The sequence below is a fragment of the Panthera uncia genome, chromosome D1 (assembly GCF_023721935.1).
Source record: "Panthera uncia isolate 11264 chromosome D1, Puncia_PCG_1.0, whole genome shotgun sequence".
Classification (NCBI taxonomy): Eukaryota; Metazoa; Chordata; class Mammalia; order Carnivora; family Felidae; genus Panthera; species Panthera uncia.
Genome location: NC_064808.1, coordinates 18,809,638 through 18,837,478, shown reverse-complemented (window position 1 = coordinate 18,837,478; position 27,841 = coordinate 18,809,638). Strand labels below are relative to the sequence as shown.

The window sequence follows — 27,841 nt, the reverse complement described above, 5'->3', positions numbered from 1 at the left end:
ATGTAAGGTAGAAAGGAAAGAAAAACAAATAGAGTAAAATAATTGGTTAAAATATGCAGCCTAGATCTTAAATAATCCATATGTTATGTCCCACATATATTATTTTTTAGAAACATTTACTGAACTTGGAGTCAGACATTGAACTAAATGCCAGAAATACAGAGATTAATGACATTGTCCAGACCCTTGGGGAACTCATAGTCTAGTGGGGCAAAGAGGTAATGAAGAAGACAATTCTACTATAGCAATCTGGTGCTATAGAAACAGACTTGAGGTTAAGGGAAAATTCCTAGCACAGATACCCCCTAACTGGTTCTTACAACACATGAAGGAAGTTAGACAACAGCATAAAGGTAATAAATGAAGATATGGGACAGCACGGCATTCTGGAAAATAGCAAGTAGCTTAGTGTGGCTGTAGAATTAGGGTAAAAAAGGAAGTCTGGAAATTGAAGAGGCTAAAGGAGTTAGTAGGAAGAAGTCATAAAAGTACTCTTAGGCTAAGTAGTTTGAATTTACTATTTTTTATGAAGTTGATCAGAAGGTATATAAAAAACATCTATTTTTTAGAAGTGAATTATGTGATCAGGTTGACTTTTTAGTAGAACATGCCTTAAAGTCAATGCAACTGTCCACCTGGGTCTGAGTCAGGGTACTAGAATGAAAATGAGGAGCAGACATAAGGTAAGAAGATAAAAACTCAGAACTGGGTGACCAATGAAGCAAGAGAAATAAAGCAAAGTACCTGATCACAGAAATTCCTCAGCTAATCTCCTCTTTTGATTAGTTCAACACACCTTTATGTCATGCCACAGAATACAGTTTATACTCTTATTTTGTCATATGAAGATTTTACTGTATAATTAAGCTATGGTTTTTGCTATTCCTTAAACATACCAAAACACCTCTGACCTCAGGCTCATTGCATTTTGTAGAGGGGTCATTTTTTCCTCAAATAATTACTAATCCAATAATTTAATTCAAGTCTCCAGGGCTATCTCCTCAGACAGAACTTTCCTAATTATCTAAAACAAACTCTCCTGCCATCACTTTCTTTCTCTCTTTGACCTGTTTTAATTTTTCACAACATTTATTAATACCTAAAATTAAGTCATATAATTATTTGTTTCCCACCAGAATGTAAGCTTTCTAGAGCCAGATTTATTTCCCTTCCACTGTGACTACATTCCCAACACTAAAAGCAAAACCTACCACAAAGTAGTAGACACTCAACACATAATTATTAAACATATGAGATGTTCATATTTTTTGTGCCTTTCCAATTAGGTAGCAAATTCAAGCTGCCACTGGAATAAATCTAAATAAACCATCTTATTTTCAAGAAAAGGAGATAAAATCCTAGAAAGTTTTTATTATTCCTTCAAAATCCAAAGCTTGTTAATGGTAAAATCAAAGATTTCTGATTCTTAATGCCACTGTGGTTACAAAGCATATCTTCTATTTTGTCTATTTTTTTCTCCTCCACAGTACCTATAACGATAGTATGTAAACTGAAGTGTTTACTTCTTATTGGACAAAAATCAAAATATTCAATGTCTCTCCTCGATAATAAAACTGGTTCACCAACTTCAATTCTACCTGAAATTTTGACATTTTTCCTCTTAATAATAATGTTTGCAGTTTCAATTATAGGAATAGTATTACCTTTTCTAGAGCAGAGATAATGTCACAACTATCCCTACTGGCTTTCTATGGCTTTGGGGAAATATTACTCGTAGGAAAATCAAGTTGTAGTCCTTCATGAGTAGAGAACACTTTGGAATGGAATGAATTTATGCTATCAGTCTATTTAGTGTGACTAATTTATTTAATAAATTTACTATTTATTAAGCTAGTATGAATACAACCAGTAGAATATAATCTATGAAGTTCCAGTGTCCTGAACATTGTTTAAAAAATACTTTGATAGCTACTATTTGACACCTCAACAAACAGGTGCATACAGCTCCCCAAATGTCAATGGTCACAGTCATTTTGCAATGACTGAAGAGTTGCACCTCTTCAATTTCAGTTTAAAATATTGCCCCAAGGTTTAGTATATTGCCCCCCTCCAATACATAAAAGAGTATTGTGATTATCATATCCATGCCAGAGAGTAATATGAAAAGATATGAAAAGTAATATGAAAACGAGTAATATGAAAAAAAAAGCCAGGTTTCAAAGACAGGTAGAAATAATATTATCTGACAGTTTCACCATTATATGGTACCAGTTCCACTACCAACACCTTCTAAATTAAACCTGTGACCTCCAAGTTTCTAGGCTTACCAGTGGATAGTACTTTTCAAATAAGTTGCATTTTGAAAAACAACAACAAATAGCACAATTCTGAAATAAATAAGGATCCTCACTTTAGCTTCTTCAAACTACTTATGAGAGTTGAGATTATTCAGAGACTATTCACTTCCCTGCTCCACTGTGGATACAGCATACTTCTCCAGCTCACCGATGCAGAGCTGGACCAAGTATCTTCCTTTAACCAATGGAATGTTAGTAGATAAGATGCAAGCAGAGACTTTAAATGTGCTTGCAAGGGATGGGTGATGCTTTCTGACATTTCAAAGATCCACCATGAAAAAAGCTTACTCTGGATAGCTTCTGCTACTCTCATTTGGGCTCAAGAATGCAACAGATGGAACAGACTTGAACTTCACCACCAGCCTGAACCAGAGCTGCCCCAGCTGACCAACAGACCATGAACGATAAAAATAAATATTTATATTGAAGGCCACTGAGATATAGTGGTTGTTTGTTAAATAGTAAAATCAATTAATATCGACACATCCCCTGTCTCCTGCTGACATTCAAAACCACTCGGATGATGCTAGTTATGATGTCCATAGCTGGGTGACAGGAATCGAAAAACCAAGTCAAATAGTCTTAAATTTAGTTCCTGGCTTGGTCACATAGAAATTCTATAGAATCAGGCAAGTCACTTTATGTCACTACACTGCAGCTCCTTACCTACAATGTGGGAATAATTATATTTTCTTCCAGGGGTTACGATGAGTATTAGATCAGTTCCACAAATCAACTAGCCAAGGACTTCTCAGGATAGTGTTGGATGTGGGGACAGATTAACTATATCCAAATCCATCTTATTGAAATATATAAATTTTTGACTGTCTACATGCATTCTCTCTCTCTCTACCCCTTCCTCTGTGAACAGTCCTTTTTTGGTAGGTACATATTCCATGTAGTTCATGTGAAGGTGATTCTTCCCCAGGCTTATACTTCAGAGTTGTGTGTATAAATATGACCTACTAAATCAAAGTCCTACCCTACTTGTACCACAGTGATTGGATCATGGATGGGCACATGACCTAAGCCTGGCCAATCAGAGTTATCCCCAAGGCCTTTACTGAAGCTGTAGAGATTGAGGCACTCTGTCTTTTCTCATGAGTACATGCTGAAATAGTGCAATACAAACTTACAGCGAAACTGGCCATTACTGACAACTTATTGAGGGAGTCTGTGCTAAAACAAGCCAACACAGAGGAAATCAGATCAAGATAGAGAAGTAAAGTACATTCTGATTACACTATTTATGCCTCTGAGTTCCTCTTGGGCTGTAGATAGGACCACCAATAGATATTTCAGTAATGTGAGCCAATACACTCCCATAGTTTAGGCTTGTTTGAGATGGGCATCACCACTTGCAAATAAGAAAGAGTGATCTTGGGGGCACGTGGGTGGCTCAGTCAGTTAAGCGCCCAACTCCAGCTCAGGCCATGATCTCACAGTTTGTGAGTTCAAGCCCAGCATCAGGCTCTGTGCTGACAGCTCAGAGCCTGGAGCCTACTTCAGATTTTGTGTCTCCCTCTCTCTCTCTGCCCTTCCCCCCCCTCTCAAAATATAAATAAATGTTTAAAAAACTTTTAAAAAAAGTGTGATCTTGGAGAATTTGGCTACTTTCTTTGAACCAAATTAGTTCCCTAATCTGTAAAAATGGAAATAATAGTATTCCAAGAATAGTATTTAAAGTGTGTTGCTGTTGTATTAAATGAGGATGTGCCTCACACATCATATGAAGCCACAAGAATGATCTGTTATCATCATGATAATCATCATATCCTTGTATTTTACATCTGCTTTGAAAAATGTTGCAGACTGATAAACCAATAAACATTTTTTTTTCACTCCTGTCTCTATCAGTCACAGACAAACACGGAGGTGGGGTGGAATTCTATAGCAATATTCAAAAGTATGGTAAGAAAATGGGAACAGAGGGGTCTGATGTGCCCCCAAACCTTTAGAAGTTAGGCCAACCTCAAAATGTGCTAGAATACGAAGAAGGGATTAAAAGAACCAATAATTCCTAAGATGATGGAGTAAACCCACAGAGTTAACAACAAGAGCCCACTTGGGGGAGAAAGGCAAAAAGTATACAAAGAGAAGCCTACTTCTATCTGGTTCCATTCCTCATCCTCTCAGCCTGTGAAAAATACAAAATGCTACCTACTGAAGGCAATGGGCTTGGAGACCTGTGAAGCCCTCAATCCTGAAGACCCCTGCCAGCCCTAATGATAGATGTGGAGGTTCTTCAGCCCCAAGGAGGCAGCAATAACTGATTGTCATCCCCTGCACTAGAGGAAATTGGTAGCTCCTTCTGAGTAAGATTTTCTGTAGACCACTTACTAAGACAAAGGCCAAAACCCAAACTCTTTCTAAAAGACCCTTGTACCTTTGGTAGACAGGTCCCCATCTGCACACACAGCTCTGGTAGAAAGCTTTCATTTTCTGCAGTCTCAGAATCTCTCACCCCCTTATCTTTTAATACAACAGTCCACCTGCATATCCCCTTCGTGCTTCCTCCCCTCAGCCAAACACTTCCCATGTAACACCCCTTCCTCAGCTTCACCTCCTCAACCACGTGATGCTGAAAAAATAGAGGCTAACAGAGTTAAACACCTTCAACTCTCCTTCTCTCCCCACTCTACTTTTTTTTTCACTTTTGCTCTAAGTAAAAGTGTCAGTGGAAGTGTTTCAAGTATATTGTTCAGCTTTGAGAAGACTTCCTCTCCCAAAATTCCAGTATCAACTCGGATCACCTCTGCAGTGTTCTTTCTTATTTTCTTGTTTTCTCTTATTTCTTTGCCCTGGCTCCATTCCGGGGCTATTTCTCTTCAGATTTCAAACAGATTCACAAATCTCCTACTCCACAACCAGAATAAAAAAGGAAGAAAAAGTCAAAACAATTGCTACCAGTAACAGAAAAACTTTGGAGCTTATTATTCTTTTTGACTACTATTTCCTCTCTCTTCTTCTGATAACCACCAATAGTCTTAAAGAGCAGTCTGTTCTCTGTTACATCTCTTTGTACCCACTCTCACTGCTCACTTTCTTAAGATCTGAATTGTGTTACCTAGTTCAGACTGTACAATGAAAGACGTTAGTAAAAGGAGAAATTAGGGGGATGGTAGGAGAAGTATATTAAAAATATCCATACTTAATGCTCAATTTTTCTGTAAACCTAAAGTGCTAAAAAATAGCCTATTAATTTAAAGAAAAGGTAATGCCATTGTGTATAATGTTGCATTAAAATCAGCTGAGATTCTGAGCCATTAAACACACACACACACGTACACTTGAAAGTCACCAACGATCTTCTAAGCACCCACTCTAATGGCCTTTCCTTATGTACCTTCTTCCTTTTTTTCTGTACTGTTAGACACTACTAGCCTATTTTCAAACAGCCTAAAATATAACACTTGGATATATGATGGCTTTTTTTTCAATCTCACCTTTATAACAAAATTAATAGTAAAATTCTTTTTTTAAAGTAGGCTTATGCCCAGCCCAGAGCCCAACATGGGCTTGAACTCATGACCCTGATAACAAGAGTCAGACATTTAACCAAGTGAGCCCCCCAAGCACCTCTAATAGTAAAATTCTTATATAACACTTGAGAAAACATTGGTTCAAATACATCATAGTGCTAATAAGTGGTAAAGTACTAAGGAAGCATGAAAATTCAAGTATTCTTTCCCAATCAAGTTCTCTTTCCTCCTCTACCACTCTTAAACCTTGAATTCATTCCTCCTCTTGACAGCCCTATATCTATTAAAGGCACAGCTATTCTCCTACTCATCCAATGGCAAAACCTCAAGCATCTTCATTAATGTCAGAATTTAAAGTCCCTTCCTATATAACACCATGGGCCCATGGAGGTTACAGATCACTACTACTCTTGACTAACTTCCTTCTGTTTAGATAAGGAAGCTGAAATTGGGGTAAAGGAGATGATGGGAAAGAATGACTGCCTATGATGTTATTGTTTGTAACTACGGGTTTGGGATTAGAACTTTAGGACTCCTAAATAATCTGGCCTAACCTTATTAGGCTATAACTCAGAGGGAGATAAAAGACAGACTATATTGTGGGTAGCACCCTCCTGGGGCAGGTGAATCATTCTATCAGGGAACTTACTTACTGTCCTAGAAACTCTGCTTATTTCTAAATACTTGGCTCTCATCAGTTTCAAGTAATTGGTCTCCTGGTACTTCCTACTTCCTACATTTATAATGATTAAATTTCCCCAGGGTTCAGCTAAATTTTGTACAATTAGGCAGATTATCCTTAGGTCAACTTGTGGATATTAGTTTTGGTGCTCATTTTTTTAAAATAATGCCCAAGAATGCCCTCCATCCCATAGGTGTCATGAGGCCAAAATATATGTGAACCTTTTGGCTGAAGTCATCAGTATAGCTTGAGTCTGAACAAAGTTAATTTCTGATGAAAAGTGGGACAATGTAGTTAAGTCATAAGGGACACTCACTTGAAAAATAAGAGCATCAGCAGAGAAAATTTAGTTAATTTTCTAGTTATGTTCAAATGGCTACATGTCCCATACTGTGCTTTCCATAAAAACCATGTCTCAAATATTTATTCACTTACTTTTAAAGACTGGAGGGATCATAAATTTTATGCAGTCCCTTCATTTTATAAATAAGAAAAGAGAGCTTCTTATTTGATACAAGCCAATCCCAAGGTCAAACCAATGCAGAGAGGAAGCACTAGGTATTCTAGCTCATGATGGCCAGACCTGGCTTTCCTTTCCCCCATGAAGCTTTACACATTGAAACTTAAATAGTATAATAAAACAGATGCACACAGAAACACACACACATATATATGCACATAAATACAGCACAGTTTTGAATTACTTAGAACTTGTTCTGGGGTGATTTTGTTCTCTTCATTTTATCTACCCAGAGAGCTGAACCCCTTTTGCCCCTGTGGTGCCATTCCTCTCTCTTTCCTGTAGTTTGCAACATTCCCAATTTAGTAACATCTGAAAGCATAATTAAAGTGCCATTTATTCGCTTTTACATAACATGAAAAAAGTGGAAAAGTTGATAAAAGTGGAAAAGTTGAAAACTCCTAAACATAATTGGTTTTGTCTTCAGGTTCCCACTTTGGTACCATGGAGAATACAGCTCTAGTGTCCTACGTGGTCCTGATATTCTTTTGAAAAAGATGATAATACAAATCCAAAGTAAGGGAGTGTCCCACAAAATAGAAATCTTATTTTGACTGAGCTGAGAAAAATGTTGGAGATGGAGCACTAGAAACTGGCAAAGAAAGGGATAGTCAAAAGTAAGCATGGAGTCCAGGGCATGTGTGGAAATTAGGAAATAAGAGACATCAGCCTAGCTCCCTTTGAATTCAAATTGCACCTATGAGGGGAATGGACATGGTCAAAATCATAATGCAGGGGAATAAATAATGTCCCTAAGATAAAAATCAAGTCAAGATTCACAAGAGAGAAGAGCTATGGGCTAATTTTTGCATGGAATATATGTTTTTACCCTTCCCTCAATCTGACTTCCAGGTATTTCATCCTTGAGAACATTAATTCAGCAAGGAGCTATGATCACTGTATTTTACAAACCTCTTTTGATAATTTTACAAATTAGGGAATCAGGCATAAAAACCTGTTATGTCCTCTCACAATTCTTCCTTCAATGAGATTAAAGTAGAATGACCTTTAGGGGTTGTACTGCTGATGGTCACTCCCGTAATGGGCAAGGCTATCCCAAGAGATAACTTACATCAGAAAGTCATCCTCAGGGTAAAATATTACCCATTTCTCTAATGAAACTTAAATGAGATGATAAACTATAGTCATGGGGCACTCCTATAATGGTTAAGAATGTCAGGAGAGACAAAGCTGACACAATATAATCACTCTGGGTTGTATGGTAATCCCTGAGATAAATTTATATGTCAAGGAAGATGATTCGACTAAAGGAGGAATTCCTAGGAGTGGAAATCACCCATTATCCTTTTCACAAAATTAAAACTGTAGTTAACATAAGATTATCAGATAACATTCCCTAACATTATGTGGAGGTCTGTGCATGCATTACTCCGAGAAGTCAAGATTTCAAAGGAAAAAAATTAAAGCAACAGTCCTACCCAGGAGCTTGACAAAATAGGGAAGTGCTGTCATATTGGAATAATGGTGATGGCCTGATGTCAGGAAAGACTCTCAGGGCAATGCTACTCAAGATGGAATGTTAGGCATCCAATGGCTCCTTCTGTGATAAGTGTGGATTTCAAAGATCAATACCAGACAAAAGGTAAGATTTTCACTTGAGATTCAACCATTACTTTTTTTTTTTCAGTTTCAATACAGATGAAAGGCTATCAAGATAATTGTGGGGAGATAAGTAAAATATAAAACTGGAATATCTATGGTTTTTGCAAATGGCAGATGAGACTATCCAAAAACAACAACAACAACAATAACAAGTCTGTTTCCAGGAGTTTCAATGGGGATGTGAGACATGTCCCATTCCTGAAACAAACACAGGAAGCCAATTCCTCAATTCCATCTAGGAGGAGCTTTGATCTACTCTATTCTCTTTAACTTCATGTCAAGAGGTACAGGGTTGTTGGGTGGCTTGTGGGCATTCCTAGGATGGGCCAAACATTTGAGAAGACGTTACCTAAGTCAGGAAGTCCTACACTCCCACCCCCTTTTATTTAGATGGATACCGCCAAGAATAGGTTAAGAACCTCAGAAATGACCAATCTAAAACAAAAGACTTATTTAGGAATTTAATTTGAACTTTAAAAAAAATTTTTTTTTACACTTATTTATTTTTGAGAGACAGAGCGTGAACAGGGCAGGGGTAGAGAGAGAAGGAGACAGAATCTGAAGCAGGCTCCAGGCTCCAAGCAAGCATTCAGCACAGAGCCTGACACTGGGCTCAAACCCACGAATTGTGAGATCATTACCTGAGCCGAAGTCAGACACTTGACCAACTGAGTCACACAGGTGCCCCTATTTTGAACTATTTTTATAGTCAAGTTTCAAACAGTGAGCTTCACTGATGGCTGGTGCGAGTTGGCACTTCTGGTAAACTTTAGGTTGTTAGAGGAAATCAAGAAAAGACAGACTGGCCCTATCTTAATAACCCATGTCATTCTTTCTGATTTTCAAGTGGACAGATTTGATATTAGGTATTATTTAATATATACAATTATATCAGAGGTGAATTTTAATAGGAGGAGCAATGAGAAATAGATCATTAATTAATTTCTCCAAAATTTTATAGAGGATCCAGGTTAATGGTTTTACACATGTATGTAAATGTATACATGTATATTTGTTTAATTATTTATATTTAATTTTGTTTGATTTTAGCATTGTACTTTTTCCTTCAGTATCCAAGGCTACAGTGGATACTGCAGTCTGGAAAGGCAAAAGTTTTGAGAAGCCCAGGCATTATTTACATCATTCTAGCTTTGATGGTAAGTGCTACATAGCATAACTACCTTTACTCATAAATTGTGATTATTACTTTCCTTATGTGATTGTGTGTGTGTGTGTGTGTGTGTGTGCGCGCACGCGTGTGTGTATGTGTGGAGTAGCTGCCCTTCTAGACTTAATGTCTTTGGCTCTTAGTCTAATGCCTTCCCAAACTTATGATTAATGTGTGCCCATTTCCTCTTGCTCCTGAGATTTAGATCTTAATCTGAATGCTGGGATTTCTTGAATTAGCATCTAACAAATTTACCTAACCCAGAAAGAGAAATATTTCTACACAGCAAATTCATCAAATTTGGTATATAACTACTAAATTCCTCACCATCATTAGCTAAACTAATCATAATGTAAATTTCTAGAACGTAGAATAAATAAAATCAAAAACACATATTAAAAACATAACATAAACTAAAAACAAATATGTCCTTCAGACAAAGCAGTGGTCTTTGCTTCCTTATCACCCCTTGTACCTCTCCTGAGTTTTGCTGGGTCACATTTTTCCTCTGGACTCTCATAATGTACATGTTGAATCATGGCCTATATTTGCAATAACATTTCTACAACAATAAAAAAAAGAGGTATGCTGCTATTTTTCTCATTTTATCTGTTGCTGCAAGCTGACACATAAACTAAAACTCTTAATTTCTGGGAAAAAAAAGAAAAATTAAGTTCTCAGCTCCTTGATGTTTAAGGTAAAATGTCTACAATCAAAAAATGAGAGGGCACGTGGGCAGCTCAGTCAGTTGAGAGTCTGACTCTTGATTTTAGCTCAGGTCATGATCCCAGGGTCATGGGACAGAACCCCAAGTCAGGCTCTATGCTGAGTGTGGAGTCAGTATGCTTAATATTCTCTGTCTGTCTGTCTCTCTCTCTCTCAAATAAACAAACAAAAATGAGAAGTGTAAACTTCTCTATTGTGTACAGAAGTGTAAACCCTGTATTGTTCAGGTAAATAGCCATTAAAATTAGCTCTTAGAAATAAGCTCTGGGTAAGTTTAAGGCTGATGAAGGACTATGAGTTCCAAAGTGTACAATGAGAAGCATTTAAGAACTGGAGACAGCAGGAAGAGAGAGGATGAATACAAGGCATCTTCTTGTAAAACATTTTTCTAAGATTTTCACATTCTTAATGACCTGTAGTTTTCTTTTAGTTTATTTTTTTACCAATTTAAGAAATAGAACTTGGGAGTGACCAAAATAGACTGATCTGTGAATATAACAATACATTATATCTACTTCCTGGCCTCTCTACCTCATAACTGATAGAAGAAATAGATCTGTATATATATGAATACAAAGCATGATAACAAGTACCACTAGGGGTGAGGAAAAGAGAACATTTTTGGTTGAAGAGCCTCTTTGTTACAGGACCAAAACTCTATCCTACAATGAATCAATTCATGCAAATTACTTGGCATAGTGCCTGACCCATAGAGAACTCAATAAATGCTAACTAGTGAAATTTGTGGTTAATAATTGTACCAGATACAATGAACTTTTATTGAAACCTCATGATAGTGCTAGACAGAATAGTAAGTACTTTACATATACTAATTTAATCTTCATAAAAATTCTTTGACATAGGTATCTTACAGAGAAGTTAAACAATGTGCCTAAGGTTACAAAATTAGGAAGGATGGAGTAGAATTCAAATCCCAGCACTCAAAGTCCAGAGCCTGGGCTCCAAAATATAACACTTGTAGCAGCAAGGCCAAAATAGACTCAGTCAAGGAAAATCAGAGAATTTCTTGTATCAAATAGACATTCCTATGAGAGATGAAAATTACTGTAAAGCTTTATCAACATATATATATTCATATATAATTGTATAAACCCTTCCTATGTTGCAGGGACTGATTTCAGCAGTGTCGTTCAGTGTGTGGTTTGAAGACCTCTCACAACTGACTTCAATGCTTAATTCCTGGCTCTACCCCAGATCTCTGAAATCTTCAAACTGGTCCCTAGGAGTCTGTGTGTAGCAAGCTCTACAAATCATTTCTATGCATATTAAAATTTAAGAACCACTGGCATAAAGAGTGTTATTCTAATGGAGAAGGCAAAAAAAGAGGGGGCATATAAGAAATGTGTGTTAGTTCAGATCCTCTAAGCAGCAGACAGTGAGAAAGGATTCAGTGTAGAAAAGGTTTTACTCAGTGAAAGCCTATCAGCCAAAATGGAGAAGCCAAATGATGATGTTGTACTTTACCTGAGCTCTGTGCTTCTGGAAAGCGTGGTGGTCAAGAAACCCACCCCAATTTTGTGTTCCAAGAAACGGCTTACTATAAAGAACCATCCTTCTCCCTTGACTCAGACAAAACTAGTGGATGAAACCCTTGCTTATGACAAAGCCAGACACAGACTACGTGCTCCCATTTTTGTCTCATAAATTAGTATCACCACTCTCCAACTGGGTAATTGTCCATTAACTTCACCAAATGTGAGTCAGGCTTCACTACCTACCCCAAAGCCCCTGAACTTTGGCCCACCCTTGAGAATTGGAGCACACAACAATCCCTTCTTAAAAGTACCCCCCTCCAAGAATCAGCTAACCTCAGAGGACAACATTCCCTGATTAATTGTCAGATCATACCACTCATTCATCCCACTTGACTGCACCTGGTTTTTTCTAGCTTTACTCTTCCCCATAAAAGAAAAGCCTTTTTCTGCCTGACCTTGCAACCCTCATGGTCAGAGAACTCTCTTTAATCCAATAGTCTTCCCCCCTCGTTGCACTTGATCTTGGCCAAAAGGCTGAGAAGTGATTCCCCTCATTGCAATAGTCTTTTTGAATAAATTCTCTCCTTACCTAAATCTGAATTTATTTCTTATTTGACACAGCAAGACTGTGAGAACCATCACACCTGGATGGAAGTCTGTCCCAACGTGAAGAAGAAAGGGAGGGGAGGAAGAATGGGTGGGAGCATCCCACACCTTCCTACAGTCTAAGGAAAGTCTGCCATCAGGCTCTGTGTCCCAGGGACAACCTTCTTTGCTTTGGAACCATGCTGTGCTCTATCACTGGCTGGGAGTAGCCCAAGGAAAGCATATTCAGACACATTAATGGATTTCAGCATGCACAACTGGGACCCTTATGAGTCAATTATGCTCCCTGAAGTTGAAGTCTACAAAGCACATGCTTACAACACTGCAGCATGTTTCAAACTAGAGCTCCCTAGCCTTTCAGGACTCCTCCATCTACCACATCCAGTACAGCAGCAGCAACAAACCACTACTAGAGATTGGTGTGCTCTCAAATGTACAGGGTTGACAAAAAGTAGAAGGGGCCTAGGTGTGGAGACTTGCTTAAGTGAGTCTGTGAATATGCAATGACTAGAATGCAGAATGAGCGATAAATTGTGAGTTTCTAATGGGAGAATATCAAATAGCTGCTTCTAGTAATTTTAACTTTTGAGGCTGGGAATACCAATGGGGAAAGAGATGTTTGTTTGAACCTCTGCTGTCTCTATTCAATGTGCTCACACTGAGAAAAGCGTAAATGAGCAAACAAGGTAATAGAGACAGGTAGTGACATTGTTGGAATCCAGCTTTTGTAAACCTGGACAGCTCATTTTGCCTCCCTGAGTTTCTTCGTCCTGAAAAACGGTACATTTTTATCACTATACCTCACAGGGATGTTGGAAACATGACATGCCTATGAAACATTTCAATATTCTTAGGAAAAAGACACAGTCTAGATGCAGATTTGAAGTCAGTTTGACATTTTGCAGAGATAAAGGAGAGACATTGTTTTGTATGGTTTTGGGGCATGGTTTCGCAGTTCACAGAAACTGTGAGCCCTTTTTGAGTTATTCTGTGAAGTTGAAGTTTTAAATGTACTATCTAGAGATGGAAAAAAAATGGGAAGAGGAAGGGAACGGGTGCTGAAAGGAGATCATTACATTCGTTAATCTCTTACTCTGTGCAGAATACACTTAACCACACATGATGACTGTTCAATGAAAGAGTAAGTATCATCTTGAAAAGTCATACTGCTTTTTGGACATTGACTATCTTGCCTTCAGCATGATGACTTTTTTCTTCTTAAAACACATTAAATAAATACAGTATAGAAGGTAATATTTCAACATTATGGTTTCAGGCAATGACACATTCACCAATTTACTTGACACCAAAGTTTCCAGTTAGAAAATATCATAAAGAATAAATTTGAATGAGTTACATTTTGAATGAATTTAAATGAGTTTGCTTTGCATATAGATGCCAAGCAAGTGTGATGACAGGGCAGCACTATCTAAGACTCTCCAGTTCGCTTTGCATGTATTTTGTTTCCGTGTGTTTCAGAGTACCATTTTTGTAGTTTTTATTTTGGTATAAGAGTTTTTTCTGTGATATAAAATTATTAAGCATAGTTAGAGGGTAATATCACCAACAGCACCCAAAGGCTGAAGGTTTGTTGAAGAAAACAGTTTAAAAATAATGTATTTGGAAAGGGGAGCCTTGGTGGCTCAGTTGATTAAGCATCTGACTCTTAATTTCAGCTCAGGTCATGATCTCACAGTTCGTGAGTTCGAGCCCCGTATCAGGCTCTGTGGTGACCGTGCAGGGCCTACCTGGGATTCTCTGTCTCTCTCTGTTTCTGCCTCTCTCTCTCTCTCGAAAATAATAAATAAACTTAAAAAAATGCACTTGGGTATATAGGTCTATCCAAAAGAAATGAAAATAGGATTAGAAGAGATACCTGGACGCCCGTGTTCACCGCATTATTCACAGTGGCCAAGATATGGAAACAACCTAAGTGTGCATCAATGATGAATGGATAAAGAAGATGAGAGATTTCATAAATATGCATGTGCACACACACATATACATATATCAGAACTCAGAAATTATATATATACATATATGTATATATATGAGAACAAGGAAATCCTGACATTTGCAACAACATAGATGGATACTTGAGAGCATTAATTAAGTGACACAAGCCAGACAAAGACATATACTACATGGTATAACTTGTCTGTGAATCTTTTTTTTTAAAGTCATATTCGTAGACTGGGGGGTGGGGGATATAGGGAGAGGTCTAGTAAAAGGGTATATATAACCTTTCAGCTACAAGATGAAGAAGGTCAGAGGATGTCATGTATAACAGGATGACTATAGTTGACAACACTGTACTATAGAATTGAAATTTGATAAGAGAGTACAAGTTAAACGTTCTTGCCAAACAACAACAACAACAACAACAACAACAACAAATATGTGAGGTAGTGGATGTAATAATTAACTAGATGGGAGACTCCTTTCACAATGTACATGTATATCAAATCATAATGTACACTTTGAATATCTTATAATATTGTATGCCAATCATACCTCAGTAAAGTTGAAAAATAAACAAATAAATAAAACACACTTCTAAAGAACACCTCTTTGCACCCTCTTTTACAACTCTCCATTATTCATCTATCCTTTACTCCTTCGGTGAGTAAGCAGGCCTTTGCTACATCAATTTTACATACCAATCATATTAATTTATTTTCAAATAGTTGCCCATTACTTTTATGAACTTTTTTCATCATGTAATTGATATATTTTTTTCTGTCTTATTCGAAAATTTGAAAATCCATGCCTCAAATTGGAATAAAAGCATCATAATTTTCCCATTAAAATTAATAGAACTATATTTATATTTAATAGTTTTTAGCTAGAGGCAGGGTTATCAGAAATGAATTTAGGTTATTAAGAAAATGACCTGTCATGAACACTCTTTCATTTAAACCTCATAGTAACCCTGTGGGCATGCATCACTATTATTATTATCATTATTGCTATTATTATCATCATCACCATAATTATTTTAGTTTTTATCCCAATTCCCAGACAAGAAAACTGAAGCATAAAGCAGTTCTGGGACTTGTCTAAGATCACACAGCTAAATTACAGAGCCATGATTCCATCTCTAATCTATTTGACTCAAAGATCAATAGTGAGAGCATTCCAATCAAGGTGAGCAAAACTTGACAGGGGGTCAGACAAGACCTTTAGTTTCTAACTCTCTCATAAGAAACTCCATGACATAATTCATACTTTAGAAATTCACTAACAAAACATTGAAATAACCACAACAGATAATGCAGAAAATAACTTATTATAAAGGAGATAAAATTTGGGTGGCTCTCTGTGCTGTGGAGTAAGTGAGAAAGAGTTTCAGCAGGAACAATCTAAGGTCACAGACAAATTTGATCATGGCAGTTTTTGTCCATGTGTGTTTTATATATTGGGATTTGTGCATGACACTTTGAGAAAATGGTTGCATTGTGTGCAGTATTTTTTTCTTTTTTTTACACAAAACTGATTTGGAAATTATCTGTTGTAAGTAAACTCTCAAAACCAAATCTCAAAGTCTATACTTCTCTGATTCTACACATGTAGTTCAGTAGAGCAGTAAATCTCAATTTTGGTAGTTCCCACCATTGGCTAACAATTTTAAAGTCTTTTATTAGGATTAGTAAAGCATCCTATGAGTAAAATACTTACAATTTATTCAAACTTATCTCATTCATCATGGGAACTACCACTTGAATTTTGATATATTTTATTAAGTGGAAGAAAAACAAGGAAGAGTAACAGCTCTTAATTTTATATGGGTGACAACCCTTTGAGAATCTAATAGAGGCTATGAATCTTCTCACCAAAAAAAAAAGCACAAATTCCCACACATAACTTGGGTGTGTATATATTCAAGCATATGCAGTTAACTCCTCAGGAATATCCACAGGAGCAGGTCATATTTGCAAATGCCACTGCTGACTGCTGTTGGAATAAAAGTTTATTTTTGCACATGTATTTGAGGGTGGAAATGAAAGTTATTGTTGGCAAATGGCTAATCTCACCCTAATTTATGGAACAACTTTTCTACCTTTGAAGATTTCATTCACCCTCTTCCATCTGGCTTCTATTTGGGGCCAGCAAAGTGAAATCGGTTTAGAAGCTTCTAATTTCCCCCAAGCCTTTCAAGAGTTGTGACTTCAGACTCCACCATCTATACAGAACCGAGTGTCATTCTTCTGAGGACAGGGAGCCACATTGTGCCTAGTGAGATATAAAGCAGATTTTTTTGTCAGCTCATTGTTACCCTTGAAAAATATCTCATTAGTGTTGTTCCTAATTCCTGAGGAGAAAACCAGGTAGGAATTTTTTGTTGTTGTCTCTTTCTTATTTGGTGTGAATGTGGTATTTCACTGATCAATAAGTTTGCCAGTGAGAGAGAACATGGCATAAATCAGTATGCAAAAATACATGTAGTGAGGAATTCCACTAGGAATAAGCACTGAGGTCGGCTTGTAGAGATGAGCCAAGACATTGGAAAGAGGACATGTGGTTCTTCAACCAGGAGGAAAGGAGAAATACTGAAATTAACATGCTAACCATATGGTATTAATTGATGTTATCAAAATCCAAAACCTACCTTTTTAGTTGCATCTGTTATTTATACTTGTAATGGGAAATATACCATTGTGCTTTTACTCTTTCTACATATATTTCTCACATCCTAAGACAAAAAAGCAATTACTTCTTTCCATTATTTCAGGTACGATCCTTATTTTTAGGTTTGCCATGTTCCATAAACCTCCTACAACCGCATAGGACAAACTCCATTACTCCTCTCAACTCTTAGACCCTCATTTCCATACCACCAAAATAAGCACTAGGTCACATCTGTCAGGCATATATCAAACACATCCATCCCTGTTTTTCTTATTTGAATTTTACAACATCAACATGACATGTATTATTATTTCTCCTTTCAAAGAGAAAATAGAAGTTAAGTGATTTGCCAAGGTATCAGAGCCACTGCTTGCTATACTAGTCTTTTTGAAAATTATAAACTAGACTTTTAAATTCAAGCTTTTGGAAGACATTTAACTTCCATCTTTTGGGAAATTTCCCTAATACTTATTTTTTTTTCTAGAATAAGACACAACTGCCACCAGGCCATAGAAAAATTTTGACAAAGTATTATGACCTCTGTATTCAATCTAAACTCCAAACATTTTTCCCATTAAGTTCACTAACTCAGTGTTTAATGTCCTTGAAGCAAGAATCTGTTTTGCCAAGTTTAGGTCCTTTTCTCATTCCCTGGATAGAATATGTAAAATACACAGCAGAAAGATTAAGCTTCCCACCATTTCCACAGAGTGAGTCATCAGGAGGAGGCAGTGACTAGAATGTCCTTTCCCAATAAGAAAGCACATGAAGAGAAAGTCTTCCAGAAAGGAGATCAGGTAGCTAAGACCAAAGGTTAGTTACTGAATAGTCAGAAAACCAAAAACATCAACAGTCCCTCATAAGGACTACGGTAGTTGACATTTTTTAACATACACATTTTATTTTACCCTCACATTTTATTTCATCCCTTTGTGATGAACATGATTAGGAGGCAACTGAGTTGCAAAGAATGTATTTGTCCAAGGTTACAAGGACATCCTTTGATCAACTCATGATGTGAATCCAGGTAAGACTAACTCCAAAACCTATAATTTTCCCCAAATTGCACAAAATGAGGTGTGTTTCTTAAGTTTCATATATATGACTCATATTTCCTTTTAGAATTTTCATTTCTTGGAAGCACAAAAAAACTACTTTGTAAGTTTTTTCCTGATTATCTAAAGTTCAGGGTATATACTATTTGATTGCTCAATGTCATGCATTCTTTAAGTGATCTCTTCAGGTATAAAATAAATGTGTAAATCTAACCCAAAAGCAAAAGTAGAGAATTATTTTTCACTCTATGCAATGCCATTTTTTGTTCTAGGATATTCTGGGATATGATGAAAGAGGTTACTAAGTATACAAGGAAAATGACTCTATAACCTGAATCCATTAGAGACTAAAAGGAAGACAAAAGGTCTAGAAAAGCAGCAAAAGCAAAGAGACAACATGGTTGGAAAGGCTGAAGAAGGAATCAAAACATAAAAAGGTAAAGAAGTCCCTGCCACCCCACAAAAGGAAAGGTTACTAAGATAAAAGCTGTTTCTAAACTGTTTTCTTATAAGAAAACAACAATAGTAAAGATAGTTTAGAATAATAAACCTTGAAATTCAGTGCCAGCACTGAAGACTAGGCTTGTATATGTCAAGACTAAACTGTATAGAATTTAGAAGCCACTTGGTTTGGAGGACATGATCCTGAGTCTTTTTAAAAAAAAAAATTAATGTTTATTTTTGTGAGAGAGAGAGTGTGCGTGAGCATGAGTGGGGGAGGAGCAGAGAGAGAGGGAGACACAGAATCCAAAGAAGGCTCCAGGATCTGAGCTGTCAGCACAAAGCCAGGCACAGGGTTCAAACTCACAAACCTTAAGATCATAACCTGAACTGAAGTCAGATGCTTAACTAACTGAACCATCAGGTGCTCCCGTTGAGTCTTTAAGAACTTAATTAATGTACTTAGCAAAATACTAGCAATTAATTATAAAAAGGTATTTTGATACATAGCAAAGGGGGAAATGGGATATAAGAACATCTACATAGTTGAGGGATATAGTTCAAGGACTATTCATAAGAATATGATAGACCATTAAAAGTACAACAATAGTATATAAGAAACATTAGACTGAGGAACATCATATTTCATAATCATACATACCTACAGATTTTTCCTAGGAGGAATGATGCATTCTCTAACTATAAAATATTATGGATCCTTATGTCACAGCCATTACTTTTATGTATCACTAAATTAGGCTTAGATCTCTCTGCTCTACAGACATGCTGAGATAAATAGATGTGATTCCATGTCAAATGCATGCCCAAATGGCCTCATCTAAACCATCCCATGAAAAATTATGAGTTTACAATTTACCTTACGATTTTTTGCTCTTTTGCCCCTACCTGACCCACTCAGTGTTTTTTATAATTCCTTAAAAGAGTTTGACACTTGTTTCCCACATCAGTGGGGAAGACAGTTCTTTACGATGGTCTTTAGAGTTAGATCTTGGATGGAATCTCAACTCAGTCACTTTATATCTCTGGGATCTTGAGCAAGCTACTTCCCAGATGTATGGTTGTCTTATTGGACAATAGGAATGATTAAGACTTACATCACAGAACTGGTCAGGGATTTCATAATGTACTACATGTAAAATCTTGGCCACAGAAATTTTCTGGAGTTAAGGACAGATCTCTAGACTAAGAGTCAGAAGATCTGGTTTCAAGCCTTGGTTATGCTTTATCCAAGTTATTTAGTTTCATGATAGAACATCAGTTAGCCTCAGTGTACTCTTCTTTAAAATTCAACTGACAGCATCAACTTTGTTCAGTAGACAATGGTTTTGATACTATATTTAAATGATGAATGTGGAAGCACTTTTTAAACTTTAAGTGTTAACCATAAATTCAAAGTAACTTATTCAAGCAAAGCCCAGTGACCATTCAGCTGACACACATCTCAATGTCTATGTTCTCATCAGAATTTCAATGATTACATCTGTATACTTACTATACTTACACTGACATTTTTTATATTCTTAGGAGGAATGATGGTTCTCTACTCCTTATCACATCATTGCCAAATCAATAAGACAAACGCCAGAGCAATGAATTCCATAGAACTAATAGGATATTGGAGTTGGAAAGAATGTAGAATATGACTTCTGTATTGTGATTTTTCTTTAATATATGAAGGGACTGAGTCCCAGAGACCCACTTACTCACTAGGGCAAGGTAAAGACAAGACCTGAATCAGAAATCCTAGTTTTATGTGACTTCCACTACCATACTCTCCAAAAATCTGTTTTTTTTTTCCCCCATGGGGCTCTTGTTGTACAAAATATACCTTGAAATAATAGGACATCAGTCAGAGCTTAAAAAATAATTTTTGGAAATGGGGGAAAAATCCTGCAAGATTAATGTATTAGATAATAGGACTTGGCCTGTGCTCAGGTGGATTTAATTTTCTCTCTCAGGGTGACTTACTTTCCTCCCTCCAGTTAGCTTGCCTTTTAAGTTAATTTTGTAGCATCTAAGGTTACCGATTTTTATTTTCCAATTTGTAAGCCCCTTTCCATTTTCCAGATCATTACCATTTAAGATGTTCTGATCATTCTTCTTGAGAGTTCCTGAAGTAATTAAAAGAAATCCTCTGAATGGGTCCCTGACCTTTGGCAGTACTCGTCAAATGCTGCAACTGTTGCAAGGCCCAAAGCCCTTAGTAACACCCTTCACTGCAGGGTCTCATCAAGCACCTCTCACTTTTTTCATTTGACAGAGATTTATTAAAGGCCAACACTGCCACTCCCTGTGTTCATTATTGGGTTAAGTTCCTACTTAAGGAGAAAAACAACAATTACTCTATGTTGTGATAAATGCTGTGATAACAGTATTCAAGGGACTTTCTGTGAGTCCAACGTGATAGAGCTAGGCAAGAAAGGATTCTCAGCAGAGGAGTATGACATTTACAGGGCACATCAACTATAAATCATAGAGCAGTGTTCAGGAACTGTATGATGTTCCATACAACCAGGAAAGGGTGCTTGCCCACCCTCAGTCAAAAAAAAACAAAAAAACAAAAAAACCCAGTAAATCCTCTTTAGTCTACTTCCTAAATATACTCAAAACCTATCTACTTCTCTTCTCTAACACGTACCACTGTTGTCTGAGCCTCCATCTTCTCTCACCTAAATTATTTTCTTCTGCATGTTAATTGTTCCCTGTGTTTACCTTCTTGCTTAGTGCAATTCATTCTCCTCCTAGCAGCCTGGATTATTGGTTAAAAAGCAAATCAGATCATGCTTAAACACTTCATTTGCTTTTCACTGAACTTGGAATAAAATTCACATTCCTTGACAAAACCTACTAGATCCTATGATCTAGCCCTTGCCCAGCTCTCCAGTCCTTCCTTACCTCTTGCTTATAATATTCAAGTCACACATCATCTTCTCAATGAATCCTTCTCTAACAATCCAGTCTAATCCTGTCTGCCATGGATGTCACATTATGTCATGTCATCCAGTTCTTTTTTTTTTTTTTAAGGGCAATTATCACCATACAAGTTCATTTATTAGTTTGTTACCTACCATTTCACTGAGGTAGAATACAAGATCTGATTTATGTTGTTTCCCACCATTTCCCAAATGCCTAGAAAGTACATGGCCTATAGTAGGTCTTCCATAAGTATTTGCTGGCTGAACAAGAATGCAGAAGTTGGCAAGCACTGGAGAGAAAAGCCTGGTATACATTGTAGCTATGCTGATAAATAGAATGGACCCCTCATTAAAATATGGTTGAGGGGCGCCTGGGTGGCTCAGTCGGTTAAGCACTGACTCTGGCTCAGGTCATGATCTCGCGGTTCTTGAGTTCGAGCCCCGCGTCGGGCCCTGCGCTGACAACTCAGAGCCTGGAGCCTGCTTCTGCTTCTGTGTCTCCCTCTCTCTCTGCCCCTCTGCCACTTGCACTCTGTTTCTGTCTCTCAAAAATAAATAAACGTGAAAAAATAAAAAAAAATAATAAAATAAAATAAAATAAAATAAAATAAAATAAAATATGGTTGAGATGACAAGACTGATGATGCCACATACACACCAAGTGGGTATGAAAATGTTTATTAATTATATAATGAGACTTTTGGGGAAGAACAGGGAAGGCTTCCCAACCTGGCCCAAAAACTGTCTTGAGAGGCTAAGGTAAAGAGATGAACTTGAGGGTTTTATTTTGGTTAGGATACGGGGCTGGGGTAAGGATTCTTTCACATGGAAAGGGGCTTACATGGATTGAGTCTCACGTTGCGGAAAGAAGTAGTTTATAGGCTTTCTTATAAGCTTGCCCAGATATGGACAAAAGGGGAAGAGGGAAAGATGAGGCTAAAAGTTGTTAGTAGTCCAACATCAAAAAATGAAATCAGAGTCTATTAAAGAATGATACCCCAAAGTGTATAAACTATATAAAAAGGTGTTCATGGAAGATTCTTGAAGTATTTTAAGAATGATGAGATTTATATTTCAGAACTATTAATATGGCTGCACTCTGGAGAAAATAACATTGGGATGAGACAGGAGATGAGGAGGACATTTTGGCTACTGCAATGACCTGAGGGAGATTAGAAGCCCCAGAATACAAATTCTTGGAGGCTCTGAAGGGACAGTGTAGAGATATAGGGACAAACTTGAGAGATGGATCACCTCTGTAGGAAAAAAAATATTATTAGGTTACATTGCCTCAACATCATAACCGATTTGGATTCTGGCAAAACAATCACAGCAAGTTCAATAAGTAGCTTAAGATGAAATGGCCTCTCAACATGCAAAATACTGAACCCTGTGGACCACTTTTAAAAATGGAGTCTCTGAGGGGCACCTGGGTGGCTTAGTCGGTGGAGCGTCTGACTTCGGCCCAGGTCATGATCTTGCAGTCTGTGAGTTTGAGCCCTGCGTCGGGCTCTGTGCTGACAGCTCAGAGCCTGGAGCCTGCTTCGGATTCTGTGTCTCCCTCTCTCGCTACCCCTCCCCCGCTCATGCTCTCTCTCTCTCTCTCTCTCTCTCTCTGTCAAAAATAAACATTTAAAAAAAAGGAATCTCTGAAGATTATATGAATACATCAAGTAGATCATGTCAAGGAAGGGATGTGTTATAGAAAAGTAATTCATAATTCAGACATAATTCTGAGCAGGCTCTAGATTCTTCTGAGTTGGTCATCAGGGTTTAACTAATATTTGAGATTCTTAGATCCTATTTCAAGCTCTGCTCCCTATTGATCTCAAAACTTAAGACTTCCTCTGGAACATGCAGAGTTGTCCCGACATGTGCAACTGATAGATGCGGAACTCACAGAAGCTTGATTCAAAATTCAGGATGCTGGCATGGGAATAGGCCCTGTTGATTTTTTTCATAGTGATATGCCTTGTCAAACATGACAGGAGCAATAAAGTTTCAAAAATATTCTGTTTATTAGTACTGTTATGCTGTTAACACATGACTTTTATAGCTAAGAACCATGATCCTTAAGGAACAGGATTTGTAGGTGGTCCTTCTCAACTTCTACCATTCATAAGTTGTCTTCCCTTTTTCTGGACCATCCTGTTACCAGAAATCTTGCATGTATTTTCAAGTTAGCTCATCAGTTCACTTTATGCAGTCTTTCTCTTTATTGTAATGCCATTGTCTTATAATGGGACTGTATCGTTCTGGTGATAACAGTAAATAGTGTAGATTAAGAGAAATCTTATCAGTTCTTAAGGTTGGCCATATCTGGTTAGGGTAATTTCACCCCCAAGTATTCCCTTAAAAACCTGAAAAGGATTAACTCTCCCCCCTCTACTACTTTGTTGGGCTAGTTCTTTTCTACAATGTTGGAGTTAGTGAGAAGCACGTAGCAAGACTGAAGTCAGTGGGAAAAAGTATGTAGCCAATTTCATCTTGCCCTCATTAAGTGTATTTTCAGATAACATTTTACTTCACAGGTTCATTAAATTTTCTCATCTTCAACAGCAGAGGCAGATATAAGCCATTTCACTATAGTATCTTTTTTGTTTCTACCATAAAATGAGTCACTTATATTAGACCAGAATCCTCTCAACACTTTCCAGACAAGGTTGACTTTTGTTGAAGTCACCATAATCTCCATATTTAAAAGATGAAAATTGCTAAGAAAATTCTATTTTATTACACAATTATCTCACTTTACCATTTTTATTCATCAAAATTGTACTCTCAAAATGAGAACATCTAATAAGATACATGGAGTTCTTTTCTTGCTAAATTTTTCAAAATGTAAAAACTCAAATATTATAAAGGAAAAGTGTATGTGTGTGTGTGTGTGTGTGTGTGTGTGTGTATATCAACAAAATAACTGTGTGTACAGAAAAATAACAAAAAGTCATATCCACATACACATGACCAGAGAAAATTAGCAACATATATAACAAAGAGATAATTATTCCATAAAATACAAATAGCTCTTCCAAATTGACCAGAAAAAAAGACAAATTAATTAACAGATGAGAAAAGAATATGAATTTGAAATTCATGAAAGCAAAACTTTCAGATGGCAATAAACATATTAGCATATATTCAACTTCAATAGTCATCAGAACAAACTATGTCAATAATGAAATTACATTCTGACACTTAAAACAATACTACATCTTTAGGAATGTGGAGAAGTGGTTATTCATATATATACTGCTGGTATGAAAATGAATTCCTGCAAATTCTTTGTAAAGTATCTAGTAATATCCATTAAAATTTCAAACAGATAGAACCTTTGATTGAGAAGTAACAGTTTTAGGACTCTATCTTATTGAAATAAAACTACACATTGCCAAACCAAAGCATTAAGGGAAGTGTTATTGGATAATTGTTTGAAAAGGTGAAAAAAGGTAAAGAATCTGAACATCAATAAATGAATGATTAAATAAAGTGTGGTATTTCACTGCTGTGAAAAATTATGCAGCTACTTGAAATAATGCTTTAGAGTTACAATTTCTAACTTGAAAGGATAGTCATACCATATTATTAAGGAATGAAATCAAGTTTCAAAGTAATATGTAAAATGATACTGTTCTGTGAAAAGAAAGAATTCCCATGAGTCTCTACATATTTACATATCTTTCTATGATCAAGGAAAGCAATGAAAATGAGGTGAGGGGGGAAGGTTATGAATTTTGTTTATTTACAGAGTAAAACTACAGTTTCACTTAAATAGAGGTTTGTTGTTGATGTTGTTTTGTACTGTGGAAGAGAAATTTAATAAAAAAGAAGTCTGTTTAAAAAGAAAAAAGAAAGAAAATAGTTCATAGAAAACTCTCTCTCTGTTTCAGGATTCTGAAGGGCCCAGACACTCTAATATGGGAATCACTGAAGTAATCCTGTGTCCCTTTCTCTTTCTAAAATTCAACTTTACATGAGACTAGTTTAATGTTAACTTCTCAAAATTCTTCAAATTGATACCATCAGCCAATAGGTGCTCCATTCTTTTAGCAACCCTTCGTTTCAGTTTGATTGATTATAAACTTTCCTCTAAATGCATACTTCTCTCAATTATCGTTCAGTCTTTCTCTGCAAACACAAAGTCTGTGGTTATAGGTTTCAGGTAGAAGATACACTGATTCATCTAAACAGCACTGCTTTTAGGTGAAATACAGGCTCGCAGCCACTGGCTTCCATGGAAGCAGCAATTTCGTACAATATCATCCTACCACATTTTTCACAGAGGTAAGCAGCAGATCCTGACTAGGATGATGAGACCCTTCCTCCAGGTATACAGCATTTGGGCAGGAGAGAATATCAGAGTAGTGCCCATTCAGTGATCAAACCCTAAAACATAAAATTTGTGAGTTGTCAAAAACTAGGTTTCCTGCCATGTGAAAAGCGTACAATTGCAGAGGAAGAGAATAACGCAAAATTCCCAAAAAAGGTAAAAGTAAAAAAGGGGCCAAGGACCCTAATGGAACTTGAGTCCCTTGCTTAAGATATTTCACAGTCCCAGCACTGCCTTATACACTCAACAGATTATTCAACCTTCCTTTGGGTGTGATGATCAACACAAATTGGGTTACAACCATTTGCAGTTAAGAGAGCCCTAACAAATATGGATCACATGTTTAATTTCCTTTGGAATGTCTCCCAGAACCTAAGATAGACATAGATACACACAAGGTATCTAAACCATAAGTATCTGATTTATTACCCTAGATTGTTCTGTGATAGGCAGGGAGAAAAGCAGAGTCCAGAAGACCTAATACTATCAGAGGAAGGAACTCCAACAGGGCACAGATAAGTTTCAATATGAAACTTAACAGAACAGGAGAACTTTAAAAAAGCCATAAGATGAAGAGCATCTATAACACAAAGAAGAAAATTACAACAAGGAAACATGATATTCCATACAAAAATAAGAAAAGAAACATGTTAAAAAGATAATTGAGACTAAACTTCTCACTAAGGTGGCCTAATTTAATAAAGCATAAAGCAGGCAAATATTTTGGAGAGTTCAGTTACGCTAGGTCTGATACAGTCTATCCTGAGGTTTACCTGGCTAGTTTTATGGATGCTATTTCTTCTCTGTTAAAAAAAAAAAAAGTCCAATTTTCCTTCTTATTTAACCATAATGTGTTGGAATCAGAGTTTAGTTGGATGTTCTCGAAGGGATAAAAAACATTTCATTGCAATCTCCAATAAATAATAATATTTGAACATAGAATTATTTATATATCCACTCAAAAATATTAAGCACCTGCTCTATGCCAGGTACTGTTCTTTTTGTTACTTGGGATACATTGGAGAACAAACCACACCTCACAAAAATTTCTTTCCTAAGAGAACTTATCATCTAGCAGAGAGAGATGAAAAACAAGCAATAAAGGTAGTATATGACTGGAGTAAATAGCATATTCAATGATTATGAGCATATTGGACAAAAAAAGAAAATAATTGAAAAAAGTAAAGAGAATCAAGAGTCAGATGTGTGGAGCCAAGAAACGTCCAATTTTTTTTAAATTTTTTTTACACATTTATTTATTTTTAAGAGACAGAGAGAGGCAGAGTATGAGCAGGGGAGGGGCAGAGAGAGAGGGACACACAGAATTCGAAGCAGGCTGCAGGCTCCGAGCTGTCAGCATGGAGCCCAACACGGGGCCCGAACTCACAAACCGCAAGATCATGACCTGAGCCGAAGTGGGATGCTTAACCGACTGAGCCACCCGGATGCCCCGAAACGTCCAATTTTAAATAAGATGCTTACAGTAGACCTCACTGAGAATGCGGCCTTTGAGGAAGGCCCTGAAGACAGGATATAAATGAGCCATGCAGATATCTAAGGGAAGATAGTTCTAGGCAGTACGTGTCATGGGACAGGGTCGCACTTCGAGATTTTACATAGAGGGTAATGACCAAGGGGAAGAGTAACAGGTGAAGTCAGAAAGGTAATAAATGAGTAGAAAGCCATTACAAGCACTTTAGCCTTTGCTTCAGTTGAAATGGAGAGTCAATGCAGGACTTTGAACAGAGGAATGACAAGATTTCACTTAGGTTTTTAAAAGATCTCTTTGTCTGTGATGGGAATAGACTGCAGGTGACACCGCAAAGATG

General features: G+C 36.9%; 1 long non-coding RNA gene across 2 annotated transcripts in view; it reads right to left on the bottom strand.

Moving 5' to 3' along the window:
- LOC125934439 (uncharacterized) overlaps positions 1-27,841 on the bottom strand; it is a 419,134-nt gene that overhangs the window by 58,768 nt on the left and 332,525 nt on the right. Inside the window, exon 7 of one of the 2 annotated variants that reach the window (XR_007461404.1) lies at positions 16,151-16,854. The exons of the other annotated variant lie outside the window; for it this stretch is intronic. This is a non-coding gene — a long non-coding RNA (uncharacterized LOC125934439). Of the gene's footprint in view, positions 1-16,150; positions 16,855-27,841 lie in introns of those variants that run through there. 2 annotated transcript variants of the gene reach the window in all.